The sequence below is a fragment of the Rattus norvegicus genome, chromosome X (assembly GCF_036323735.1).
Source record: "Rattus norvegicus strain BN/NHsdMcwi chromosome X, GRCr8, whole genome shotgun sequence".
Lineage (NCBI taxonomy): Eukaryota > Metazoa > Chordata > Mammalia > Rodentia > Muridae > Rattus > Rattus norvegicus.
Genome location: NC_086039.1, coordinates 74,495,038 through 74,509,552, shown reverse-complemented (window position 1 = coordinate 74,509,552; position 14,515 = coordinate 74,495,038). Strand labels below are relative to the sequence as shown.

The 14,515-nt window shown below is 35.7% G+C and overlaps 1 long non-coding RNA gene across 22 annotated transcripts in view; it reads left to right on the top strand.

The window, feature by feature from the left end:
- LOC103690870 (uncharacterized) overlaps positions 1–14,515 on the top strand; it is a 64,606-nt gene that overhangs the window by 24,925 nt on the left and 25,166 nt on the right. For 14 of the 22 annotated variants that reach the window (XR_010061270.1, XR_010061278.1, XR_010061274.1 and 11 more), the window contains one exon: positions 1–14,515. This exon is cut by the window's left edge; it is cut by the window's right edge and continues 18,001 nt beyond it. This is a non-coding gene — a long non-coding RNA (uncharacterized LOC103690870). The other 8 variants (XR_005498464.2, XR_010061281.1, XR_010061277.1 and 5 more) reach the window with 1 other exon arrangement.

The window sequence follows — 14,515 nt, the reverse complement described above, 5'->3', positions numbered from 1 at the left end:
ATTCTTTGTAAATGGAAAGTATAAATGTGCCAGCTCTACTCTGCACCCTGCATTTCACCTTCTGGTAAAGGCTAGCATTGGGGCAAGTCTCAGGGTAAGGACATCTGTTTTACACATTACTAAGTAATTTAGAAAACTGACGAAAGCATGATGGTTTATTTATCTTAAGCCACATCAAAATGGCTGGGTAAAAGTAGCCAGGTCAGAAAGTTCCTGGCACAAAATGGGTGCAAAAAAACTGGAACTGATGCAAAAGTGCTGTCCTTTTTAGGGGGCTTTCTTAAATACCCCCAGTCAAAATGAATGGCTGTCCTTCTACTCTCATAGTCCCCCTTCTGTATTCTATTCCAACACTTATTTTATAACCAACTAAATTACTTGTATGGATTCTTGTGAATTCTTTGAGAACATGAGACATGCCTTTATCATGTTTGCTGGTGACTTAAGTGCCTTGTAGGAATTAATTCATTTATTTTTAAAATGTTTGATTTTTAAACATACATTTTATTTTTAATCATATTTAAAATATTTTCATATATATATATATATATATATATATATATATATATATATATATATATATATATATATCCAGATATTCTGGTGTTGGGTGTTGGGGGCCTCCTGATGAAAATATGTAGTTTCTCCTCTCATTGAGCCTAATGAATATTTAGTTATGTACTTTCCTGCTTTCACCTATTATTTTGACTTAAAATAGGAAAAAATTGTGCAGGAAAGTGTCCATATGCTTTTCTTATTCTAAAGAACATAACGTTTTCCAATTTTAATCACTTCAAAAGAACTCATGATTGTAGTAGTTTCTTCACAATTATTAAAGAACATTTTGGTGATAATATAGGTTGAGAAATTAAGGCCTTAAGTGTGACATTGTATCATGGCAATCTTAATTAGAAATTGTAATGCATCGTGGATAGAGGCAAGGTGAGAAACAGAGAAGAATGCATCCTAGAGAATTTAAACCGTTTCAGGGATGTGGTGTCCATATGAGCAGATGACGAGAAAGTGGAGGTGTAAGAACATCTGCTTGAACTGGGTTTCCTACATTATGTCTTCTGTAATTAATTCAAAGAGAGTTGGAGACACCCATGGTACGACATGTATTCACTTTTGAACTAGAAGCATACAGGTCAATAGTTATTCGCATTCTGGATTTAATATTTAAGTGTAGTTTTTTAATATTTATATTTACCCTGTAGAAATTTTGGTCAAATTTTCTTGTTCGGTAGCCTTCTTCCTAAATAATCTTCAGTGCACTGATCATGTTGAGATTTACTTATAAAGTGATTGGTTAAACATATCAATTGATTGAAAAATTATTTTTGCATTGGAATTTAAAAACTGGAATATTTCAAAAATGTCAAAGACACAACCAAAAATTTCCACAGGCTATCATGAACTCATGATTTTTGTTAATGAATAGCAATTATTGGCAATTTTATTTTCTTACAAGAATTTTCTTTAACTTGGCACATTTAATAAACACAAGGCCAGGTGTGGTGGCACATGCATGAAATCCCAGCACTTGTGAGACAGAGGCAAGAGAACTGGGCTACATCTCAAAAATACCCGTGTGTGTGTACAAGAAAAGTAATTTATCTCTAACTTCATTTGTCAAAATCTTTCCAGAACTCTGTGCCTTTCTGTCCTTAGCATCTCTTTTACTTATTCATCTAATGGAATAAATATAGTCTATTAAATCTTGACTGACTGAATAGATTGATTATCAATTGATAAAACTAAAGTAAAAGTATACTGAATCAATTAGTTGTGAGGTAGAATCCAGCCATTATTAAGGTGAATTATATATTTGAATAAAGTCATCAATTGCACTAATTCACTGAATGGTTTTTAGACCAAAGTGACCTAAAAATATACTTGGACATGAAAAAGTAGACTTAGATGCTTTTATCAGTAGAACAATTATTTGCTAGAGACAACTAAAATTAAAATTGGTTTATTTGATAACTAAATTAATAATTAGAAATAAATAAATTAGAAAGCACTTGCAAAATTGGACATTTTACATCTACTTTGAATAAATGAATTTTAAAGGAATAACAATGAAAAGTCCGAGAAGTTTGAAGCTTAAAAGGAGCCCCTTAGCCCCTACTGAGTCCTTACTCTATCTGCAGGCCCATTGGTCTGGTGAATTCAGGGCTCATGCTTTACTTTTCTTTTGAGAGAGTTCAGTTTTCCAAAGGCAACAACAGCAACTTTCTGTTGGGCACTGTCTCATTCCTGGAACCAGATGAAAAAGTTAAAATTAGTTATTGGGAATTGTGTGTGATCTACAGAAGCAACCAAAATAGCTCATTTCAAAAGTAACATCAGAAATAAATGTGTTAGGGGAGGGCAGAGAAAAAAAACACATGTACTAAAAATATACTTAGAATTCGCTGCAAGTGTCATAAAGTCAATTTTAACAGACTGTTAGAAACCAAAACAATGTTCCTCTATCTGCTGTCAGTTGAGTGATTCTCATAGAGGTGAGGCAATCTGAGTTAAGCTAACAGAGTGACCTTTCATCTTCTTGTCAGGTTTTTTTTTTGACATAAAACTATTTAATGCACTCCTTTCTCTCCATTTTGAGGTTTGTCCATCCAGAAGTTAAAATAAGAGGCATTTTTTATCCGTTAAAATCTCCCTTAACTCTTAACCTACATAAAGCTCTGCCTTTCACAGTCCCCTTTGTTTCAAGACCACACAACAATCTTCCACCTCTGGGAGTCTGAGGCTTTAAGGTCAACACGGACCACCGAGTCCCTGTACACTGAAAATTCATGTGTAAAAATTATTAATCTATTTGCTTTCTGAATACCACTCACCCTACTCTTTCTTTTTCTTCAGTTCTAAGTTAAAAATCTTGATGGTCTCTTCTGAAGAGGTTTGGGAAACTCAGTACATAGTCATGGCTGAACTGGCATAAGGGGGGGGGTGAGTTACTCTCATCTACAACTCTAAGACAATGAACTGAAAAGCACAGGACAGTCATCGTGCATTCTCTGCTGCTATTGCTGGATGAAGGAAGCTTTCACAATTGGTTTTCTCATCAAGCAAGAAAGCTCAGTAGGGATTAGGAAAGAGTTTTTGAGGAAACCTTCATATCACACCTCTCTCTCTCTCTCTCTCTCTCTCTCTCTCTCTCTCTCTCTGTGTGTGTGTGGGGGGGGGGCTTTTACATTGGAACCATGTAAACCTGGTTACTAGAAAAGAAGCAGTTTCAAAATTAATGAAAATATACTTAATCTCAAAGACCAGATGGCACACCTGGAGTGTTGGAATGCTCTCAAGCATTGACCGTGTATGTTACAGTTTGAGGCTGAGAATAATGTTTAGAGGCAATTCTTTCTCTGAGCATGCTATAGTTCAATTCTTAGGGTCTGGGCAGCCATAAAGCTTGTACAGCTTATGTCTTTACTTTATGGATAACTTGACAGGCACAACCATAATCAAGTATCAGATAACTGTAAGCATTAGTTGGCATCGAAGAATCTATGATGTGCTAGGGTAATATTTTAATTACTTCATCTGAATTTTCTCACTAACCTTCAATAAAGCCCAAAGAAATATCATTATTAATTCCATGTTACAGATGAAGAATGTGATAAAAACATAGTCCCTGATCAGATGACTGATCCAGGATTCAAATCCAAAGCAGGCTGTCTCCACACACAGTCACCTCATATTAATTACCACTAAAACCACAAGTCTGCATTTACAAAATTATTTTTCCACACATTATTTGTACATAAGACTATTTGTATCAACTTAGCCCAGAATGTATAATAGCTTAGGAGTTATGTAATGCATAAAATACAGGTGATATTATTTTTCTAAATGAGGAGACATGTACACATATAAATCATGATGCAGGGTAGATAGGACTGTATACTAAGTTTCCTGACTCATGTAATTATTTGACAATTCTTGCAAGGTCTGTGAGGCAAAATTAAGTGAAAGAGAATCTGAGGATAATTGAATGTGTAGTAATATTGTTCCAATGCCATTAGAAGATACTGCTAGATCTTTAGTAGGATTTGAGATAAAACCATTTTACTTGCTGGTACCACACAAATGAATGGGATGAATTTTTACCATCAAGAAACTTGCAGTGTACATGGAGAATAAACTAGGGTTACAGTGGTATGACCCATACTACAGTGAGAATTGAGGCATGCAGAGAGCACATTATAAATGGTCTTGGGTATTATTCATAAAAGCTTCATGTGTTTATCCCCAAAACAATGCAGAACCATTTTCCTAATGCAGTAATCTTATTAAATCTGCAGGAAAAATTCACTCTAAGTAGAGCGAGCAGATTGGAGAAAAATGAGATTATATGCTTCCAACTTTGATCTTTTCCTGGTTTTTATTACATAACCAACAACTCTCTTATTTATTAGTATCTTTATCTATCCAAATATATTGATATGTCTATTATCTTTGCTCAATGTAATAAATAAAATAACTACCTTCAACGACCTCAAAGCCCAGCTGCAGAAACATTTATTGCAAACATATAGATAGATAGCAATATAGCCACAAGTATATTTTTCTTGTCCTATATGCAATCATAAAGAAACTAATGTTCCAAGTCTACCCTTTGGAATGTAGCCCCTCCTTGAGAACACACAAGTGTGTCTTTTTGCCTATATTCTAGAACAAAGTGCAAATAGACAGTAAGAGCTCAGTAGAAAGGTTTTGTTGTAGTTCAGTGTCTAGTATTTCCACTGACCATAAGCCCCGTAGTGGCAGCTCAGAGCTTAGATCTGTTCCCACTTCGTTCTTATTTCAGATAACCTTTTGACCTCTTGGTAAATTAACTGTGTGAAATTGTGTTAAAATATTTTTATGGCTCATTCTTTTCTTCTTAACATAATATAGAGAGTGGTTGGAAATTTTCAGTCACACATTGAGTAAGACCTGATTTCAGATGCCCAGATCTGTGACCTTATTCCTCTGGCTTTGAAAGCCTTGTTAGATAGGTTTCATGCTACATAAATTGAAAATCCTTAGGAGTTTTAAAGGATGGTAAGAATCAAGTTCATCTATTTTCCAATATCAAGTTGATATTCAGTAGAGGAATTTCAGCTGGACACAGAGAGAACTGAACTTACTGTCTTCGACTTAGTAATAGCCCTTTGGGAAGGCTTTGGAGGACTCCTCAAAGAAATCTGCTCAAAATCTGCCCTGGAAACCTTTCATTCGTGCTCGGTACTGGAAAAGACCTTTGGTTATGGACAACTGCTTTCATTTTGTCCTGGTTCAAAGGCGTTCACCACAGTCCTGCAACTTGTGACTCCAACTTCCCTTTCATTTGTAGCCAAATGGTAGTTGTTGACCTCAAGCAGTTTTCCAAACCTTTCAATACAAAGGCTGTATCATATCCTGAGTTTCCATGCAAAAGGATAAAGATGGTTAAAACTTAGGGGTGTACATTTAATGAAAACCAATATTTTTAACTTAAAGAATTATCATTGTATAACCCTTTGTTATCAGGGGAGCCTCTAGTGTTCATATTGCCATTGGTGTTTTCTGAGTTGCTGTATGCTCTGTTAGGGGAGAAGTAGTTCCCACCTCTCATGCATAATTACATAAGGGAACTTAGTAGGTGACTTGAGAAGGAGGGAAGAAAGATAGAGGTTGAGAGAGGGGCAAGGGAGGGAGGAGGAGGGAAGGGAAGGGAGAAGGGAGGGAGGGAGAGAGGAGAGATTTTTCTATAACTCAATAGAAAGTTAAGGAATTCTGAAGTCTAGCAGGAATGTTGAAATTAGGTTATAGTAAGCAAACAACAAAATCTTGTTGCCATTATACAAACTATTCCTAAATCCTGTCTTGCTGTTTGACAAAAAAAAAAATTGCTTCTGATAGTCATTCCAGTTCCAGGTGACTGACCCTAAACTCCAAGAGTAGGAGGGGAGGGAGATGAAGCAAGGTGTTGTTTTTGACAGCAGTTCAAGCCTGATTCAAGATGTCTTCATCTCTGCCCAGCTGTCAAAAGCACAAGATTCATTTCATTGGACTATATTTGATTGTAGATCTGAAGTGGCAAGATGTCTGGGAGCTGGCACGAGAGGACAATCTCAGAGGGTGCATCACCCAAGTTACTTTACAAGCACAGCACAGTATTTGTCATGTGTTGTAAATAGTCATTTTCAAGTTCTAAATTGAGACTACTAAGGATATTAAGCAAAAGTAATATTATAAGATTTGAATTATTTCCTAACTCAGAGAAATAGTTGATATTTTTAATTTGATTTGAAAGTACATTACCCAATTTCCTTCATGGTATGTCAAAATTATTACAGTGATATGCACAACCATTTCATACATTTTAGAGTACTAACCAAACAGTCATTTTGCAGTACAGAATCTATGACAACTTGAGTTTTGTTTAGAGGCTTCTGCCAACTCAACATTTCGGGGGATAAGACCCAGTAATTTATTTAATCATAGGAAGCCTGTAGGAGCTGACATTTGCAGCTCAGAAAATCCAAGAACATTGGAAAGCTGAGATGAAATTTCAAAGGAAGACTATATAGTGGGGAATTTTGCTAGGAAGCAAAAATACTGTTGTTTAGTGTGTAGATAAGTGTATAATTATTTACATATCTACTTTATATGATACTAAAGCATGTTCTTAAGATCTTTAGATCACAGATTTTCAGAATTGATAGAACTTTTAATAGTTAAGTATCAAGGCTATTTACTTTCTTAACCCCATGTTTGATTTACAATTATAACTTCCTTTCATGATAGTAATCTAGGGTCAAAAAAGTCTTTCTTTCCTTCTTTCTTTCTTTCTTTCTTTCTTTCTTTCTTTCTTTCTTTCAGAAAGCATAGTTTTGTTTAAATAATATGGTTTAGAGTTAGATAGACATGAATTTATGTCTAGGATCCACACTTCACTGGATAATATGAAAGGTGCTTTCTCTTAGTTTGGACTTCAGTTAGCAAATTCTTTCATACATGTGCCTTTAAATGGGTTCAAAGAATGATTCAAGATATCATAACAATCTTCTTTTAAAAAGATGTTATTTTATACTTTTAGAGAATGTTTCTTGAATGCTTCTCATGTTTACACTTTAGGATAAAGTAGGTTGGGAAATTATGTACACTCGATATTTCACTCCAGACTATGTTCCCTTTTAATAAACAGCAATCAAGATCATTCCATGTTTAATTTCCATAGTTACTGTGCTATGAGCCTAGTAATCAATATTTTAATTTTTATAGTACATGTAATACTTCAACTGAAAACCTAGATTTAAAATTAAGACCTAGTACTGAGTACTGGCAGAGAAGCATTATTTAACTGTGTTAAAAAAAAAAACCCTTAGCTATTGTTTGTTATTGACTTAATATCTTCCAAGCTGAGTGTACTCCTTTCATAACCATACTTAATCAGTTCTATAGTGTGCCAGTGTCTTCAAAGATCTCAAGTCATGAGGCTGTCCCAGTTATGGCTGTTTTTTAACAGTAGAAAGAGCATCATCTTATTTTGTTTCTGCAGCTTTGCTCATGCTGTGCCCAAAACTTGGAATGCCATTTCATTCTCCTCTGATTCAACGTAAATCCCATCCATTCTTCAGGGTAATATTCAGTTTCAGCTTCCATCATGAAGCCTTTCTTGGTCGTTCCAAAACATGATGCTCTTTCCAAACACATGGAATTGATCATACACATAATAACATTTACCCCACTCATTATGAAAATCCTTTTAAAGAAATTTCCCATGTGTGGAATACCTACTATGTGCCAAATTCTATAGGGAACACAAAAATTGAATGGCGTCTTGAAATGTATGCATGGACAGAGCTAATTATTTGGGCTTAAAACAAAGTCACATTAATGGATTAGCATGAATCCATCACTGGCTTCTATCAATAGTTACACACTTATGAGAAGCATGAGCAGTTTTGATCTGACATGAAAGGGAGACATATTTGTAAGGGAGCTTGAAACAAAGCTGGAGAGACTTGAAGATGTCCTAAGTCTAAAGATTCCAATAACAAGGAAAAGGCTCTACAGAGGGAAATAATTGTATATAGAAAAAGAGGCAAGAGAGATGTCTGGTATTTGTGCTCATATAGAATGAGCTTGTAGGTCATCATTCTCATCCACATAGCCAGAAAAAAAATTTTAAAAATCAATTCTTCTTACATGTACCAGAGAACTGAAGTCCCAGAGAAAAGTACATTCCTCTAGTTGGACAGATGGGCAGATACAGACGACCTTGGCTCATAAGATCAGAAATCTAGGAGCAAAATATCACCATTAGAGCCAGTTGTGGGGTAGGAAAACAAACTTGAGTTGATAAATTGCTAGAGGCTCAGAATAGACAAGCGTGAGAATTAAAAACTCCAACAGAGGCAGTTTTATTTGTATGAGTTTTAGCCACAGGATCTGTTCGAGGTTCTGCAGTAAAGATAGGAAAAAAATCCCCTTGTTTTTTTCCCCACAAGGAGTGGGCAAGATTAACTATTTGGAAATATACTCAGAGCATTCTAACTATACTTATGGCCTACAGTCCAGGGAAGCTGTTCTGTCAGAGCATGACTGAATGAGGTTTTATGAGTGCCCAGCTGACTTTGGAAGAGATAAATACTCAGCTCCAATCCCCTTTTATCCTTCCTGTGTCATTGAAACAGGGGGTGGGGGAAAATCAACCTGAGGAGCACTTATGAAGGCGATACAGGCTGACACAAAGATTGAGACCATGTTATAGGACGGCAGCATACTTCTCACTACATCAGCAAGAATTCTGAGTAACAGGAGACAATTGGGAAATATCTAGAGAAACCTGGAGGTTATGTATCACTGGTAGACCTTTCTTACAAGAGGGGTTGAAAAACATTCTTCAGAAATAGATGAAATAATGTAGTAAAACATATGGATCTCTGTGAAGAAAGGAAGATTATTATAGGGTGAGTATATAGAGGTAATTTTTTTTCATTTTTTATTTCCTCAAGTATATGGTTTTTTTAATTTATTCTTCCCCCATATACTTAAATATTCCCAAAAGTTCATTCTTAATTATCATTTTTCTACTAGGTGTATATCAACATTATAATTGGTGATTATCGTATAGGTAGGCAAAAAGAATGACATTAGTATTATAAGGAATGAGAGGAATAATTTGAGAATCTTGTTATGATTGTAATACTTGTGAAGTGGTACAGTGTTAATTGAAAATGGAGTCTGATCAGTTAGGAATGTATGTTATAACATCAGTGGCAAACACTAAAATATAAGACTGGAATTTAGTTAGTGAAAACCCCTGGGTTCTCTCTCCAGGAATAAGAAAAAAATATAGCTTACATGTTGAAAAATGAAATGAAATAATATATGATATACTATAGGCATAAATGGAGTAGAAGAAAAATGAGACCAAGAGCAAGGAAGCACATAGAATGGAGAAATAGTAAAAAGTGTGGTAGATACTCATTCAACTTTACCAGCAGGGGTTTCAACATCAATAGGTCTAAGCACTCCCAATTAAAAGTCAGCTGGGGCTGGAGAGATGCTCAGTGCTTAAAATGCATGTGCTGCTCTTGGAGTAGACCTATGTTCAGTTCCTCATACCAACATTAGTCAGCTTATAACTGCCTGTAACTGCACTTCCAGGAGTGTTCAACTCCTCTGGACTACACAGGCTTCTGTACTTGTGTGCTCATATCCACATAAATACATACTACTTAAAAATAAAAGAAAATCTTTAAAAGTCAGATTGTCATTTTAGTTCAAAAAACAAGATTAAAAAATAAGCACTTCTGTAATTATATTTCAAGTTTATTATTTCTTGATAGATTCAGTAGGCAAAAAAATGTGCAAAAATATCGTAGAACTAAAAAGGACCACCAATCAACTAGATCTTGCTAACATCTATATGATACATCAACAACAGAGTATGTTTCAATTTATAGATATCAAAGAATACCATACGGTTCACTTTCAGGATATAAAGGGAATTATATTAAGTTTTAAAGAATAGAAACCATACAATGTATGCTTTCAGACAGTAATATGATTAAAATAGAGATGAACAACAAAATGATAGTTGAAAAATATCCACAAATATTTGGACAGTAAAGAACACAATTCTAAATAACATGTAGGTCAAATATTAGGTTTTCAGAAGAAAGAAAAATACTTTGCATTAGATGAAAATAAAAAAAAATAGAACTTATATCAGGGCTTGTGGGATTCAGCCAGTGCTGAATTTGTAGACACATTTATAGTACTAAATGCTAAATAGTATTTAAAAAACATTTTTAAATCTATAATTTAAAAAAAGTTTTAAAATCTATAGCTTAAGTTTCTTCCATAGGAAACTATTCAAAGAGTGAATGATATCCAAAGAAATAAAAATAAATAGATAATAAAAATTAGAGAAATAAATGAAATTAAAAAGCTGGAAATAAATGGACAAAATTAAATGAAGTTGAATAGTATTTCTTAGAAAAGATTAATAAACTTGATAATCATGCAGCCAGATCAGATAACAAAAATGGTACATATATACAATGGAATATTATCCAGCAACAAAGAATAATGAAATCACATCATTTTCAGGAAAATGGATAGAACTGGCAATTATATTAAGTATGGTAATCCAAGTTTATAAAGACAAATATCATATTTTCTCTGAGATACAAAGTATAGATTTTAAAGCAAAGACAGAAAGTAGAAAGGGAACTACTTGGGAAGAGGAGGAGGACCAGCAGGAGATGGGGGATGGTTGGATATGAGAGGACAACAGAGGATGAACAAGAAGGATTTAAATATGTTATTGACGTGTACAAAGATGTTATAATGAATATTACTTTGTGCAATTAATATATATTCATAGAAAGTTCAGATAAAAATATGAAAGAAAATCCTCAAATGACTGAAATATGAAATTAAGAAGGGGCAAAGCAATGGGTTTCATGGATAGTAAAAGGATAGTAAGGAAATACTATAACCACAAATATGATAACCTCAATGAAATGGACCATTCCCCAAATGACAATCTACCAAACCCTTTAATACCTAGTTTAACTAAAATTTTAATTCAAAAAAGACAAATAAATCAAATTTAAAAATATCAAAACTCAAAGGGAATTGATTATTTTTATAAGCCTCTATCTACTCAGAAAATTAGTTTGATAATTATCTCCCCAAAAGTATTAAATCAAGGTGAATTGATGGGTCAATTTATCAAAATTTCCCATAGAAGAACCTATACCAATTCTGTAAAGGTCACCTAAGAAAGGAAAAAAAAAGCAGAAAGATGTGTTCTGATTCATTTCATAATTCAGTGTTAGGCGTGCCAGAAAGAAGGCAGGGCCATTACTTAATAGTGCCAAGTTCTGGTCTTGACCTCAGCTACTTTCCCGTATATGCAAATCACTAACTCTCTTTCAGCTTCAGTTCTTATTGGTAAAGTTCAGGTAATAAGCTAGACATGGAGGCACACATCTGTGATCCAAGGACTCAGAAGGTAGAGGGAGGAAAGTCAGAATTTCAAGGCCAATAGGCTACATGATACCTTGTCTCCATAAAAAGTATATTTGATGAAAGTGCTATGAATTGGATTGTGCCCTCCTCCAAATTCATAGTTTGATGCTCTAACCTTGATGTGTCTGTATTTGGAAATAGAGGTTTTTAGGGAGGTAATTAAGGTTAAATGAGATCATATTAGTGGAACCCTAATTTATTAGAACTGCTATCTTTATAAGAAGAGAAGAGACATCAGATCTCTCTCTCCCCCTCTTTCCCTTTCCCTCTCTCCTTCCCCCCTCTCCCTCTCTCCCTTTTTCTCCTCCCCTCCTCTCTCTGCATGAATACAGAGGAAAGGACATTTGAGGACACAGTGAGAAGACGATGGTTATCCACAAGCCAGAAAAAGAAGCCTCACCAGAAACCAATCCTGACACCCTGAGTTTGGGTTTTCAGCCCCTACAACTGTGAGACAATGAATGTCTTCTTTACAGCACAGTCTATGATATCTTGTTGTGATAGACTAAGGAGACTAATCTAACTATTCTTTAATATTGGGAACATTACTTAGAAGCAAATGATCTTCGAAAATGGTAAAGTTATCGGTGTTTGCTATTCTCATTCTTCCTTTTCCACCGTTGAGCCGTTGAAAACAATGATAGGTAACTTACACTGCATTCCTGGCATTCATTTCTCTTTAGCTTTCAGTATTTGATTTCTGACACTATGGTTAAGGTCTGACAAACATTCTCTTGATAATACACTACAGAGCGTTAGAGACAGTTCCAAATTTCCATCCAAAGAGAATATGCTAAGCTTGGATGGTGTCAATGGAGCACTCTGACCTGTGAAGCATCATTAGTTTGAAGGCTTTCTTTGTGATACTCTTTAGATCTCAGTTTGGAACTGAGTTACAGACTAGATCATATCTCTTCATTCTCTCCATTTGATCTTTCTTTCCTCATTAATTCCAAAGTATGCAAGCTATATGCTTTCTAGTGTTTTTTTCCCTTCACAGCCATTATCTAGGCACCAAAAACAGAGATGGAAAGAGACAGGTTTAATCCAAAGCACCAGTTTCCATTACCTTAAGCTGCCTCAATGATTTTTCTGCTGGGATGAAATTCCTTACACTTGGTCTCAGGCCCAAGGTATATGCAATACGTCAATGAAATTGCTTGCGACACATTGACGGGAGTGCCTGGGAACCATGAGTTTCTTAACTATTTAAAAAAAAGAGACTCAGAACTTCTTGTAAAGGCACCAAATACAGAGTTTTCACTTGCCATGAAGATCTACCCTGATGTTGAAAGTGTTTTGTTCTGTGACAGACAAAAAGATACATACTCATAGCCTATGTCAAAATGTGTGTTCCACAAGCTTCATGCAAAACCCTTCACATTATGGTGCTAGCCTCCCTCTCCACTCTATCTCCTGTTACACTGTCGACTTCAGTTGAGTTGACTTCTGTATTTGTTTCTTTGCAGTGTAGTTCTTGACCACATAGTAGGCCTTGGGACTACCCCACAGGGTCTTCTTCCACACATGCCAAAGCTCTTGGGCTCAGAGGGGGAACCTTTTAAAGTGTCTCATGTGGCTAAAGGCACTAGAGAAGCTTGTTTCTCATAGAGAAGACCCACCTGAGGAATTCCATTTATGACAGCCTCATAGAAGGAATAAGGACCAGGGAGAAACCTTCTGCCACATGCGGTATTAAGTCCTGTGTTCTAGCTCTCTTGGGTTTGTGCAATTACCTTTTTTGGACCATTACACAGATATGACTTTTCTACTTCACCATAGGGAAGAGTTTAGCAAACTCAAGGATTGAAATACAAGCAGCAATGAATTTTCTCTCAGCAGTGAATGTTTGTCCCTGAGCAAGATGTTTGGCTTTCATAAAAAGAAACCCAGAAAGCTGTGGAAAATGCTGACGTCCAGCACACACATATGCAAAGGTCTCTTTCACCTTTCATCATCTGGGAATAATGGCTGCTCAAGTTCTACCTATTTCCCTTGATGTCCCAGTTGACAGGAAGATCCTTGGTGTAAAAGAGATATGGATATCCTGGCAGAGACAAGAGAAAGGTGTTAAAGAATGTGGGCCAAGGGGTTCGGCATATCAAGGGGATGTGAGATCATTGCTATTTTGACTTTGGCTCTTTAGTACTGTGCCCTATTGATAGCTGGGCCTGGGCCTCCAGGGGTCTCCAAAGTAAAGGATAGGATGAGATACATGATGAAGGGGAAGGAAGGCTGCTTCCCAAATGGAGGTTTGGTGTTTGGAGGTGGGATGTTTGTAAGGTCAAGATAATATCCCTAGATTCTAGTCCTAGATCTGCTCTTGACTTTAATGTATTACCTTGGGTAAGACATTTCTAGGTTTTGGATCTCAGTTTCTTTATATCTTTTTAAAAAATGGGCTGGAGGCCAGATGTGTCTCTCCACATCCATAATCACAACGCTTGGTAGGCAGAGGCAGGTGTTAGTCGAAGATAGTCTATATAGTGAGTTTCAGGCCAGTCAGGAATATACAGTGAGACCTTGTCTCAAAATAAAAAATAAAGAATGGTTTGAGGCAGCGAATGTAACCCACTTGGTAGAGTGCTTACCTACCATGCACAATGCTCTGGGTCCTAACCCCAATGCTATATAAACAAGGCATGGTAGTACATGCCTGTCTGTAATCCCAGCTCTTAGGTGGTAATGGCAAGAGAATCAGAGGTTCAAGGTTCAGCTACACTTTAAGTTTGGGAACATCCTAGGATATATGAGACCTTGTCTTAAAAACAAAGAAAAAGTTCAGTTTATCTTTGAGGTACCTTCTCGCACTGACCTTCAGTATTTTTTGGACCCTCAAATTGTCTAGAGAAGGAGCAAATGGCAAGATCATTAAATTTAGACTGGTAGTTATAGACTATGAAAAGAATAAAAGAAAAACATTTAAAGTACAAAACCACCAAGTATATCATGTTATTGGAATTCTACTGTGTGTATTGCCCACTATAAGTAT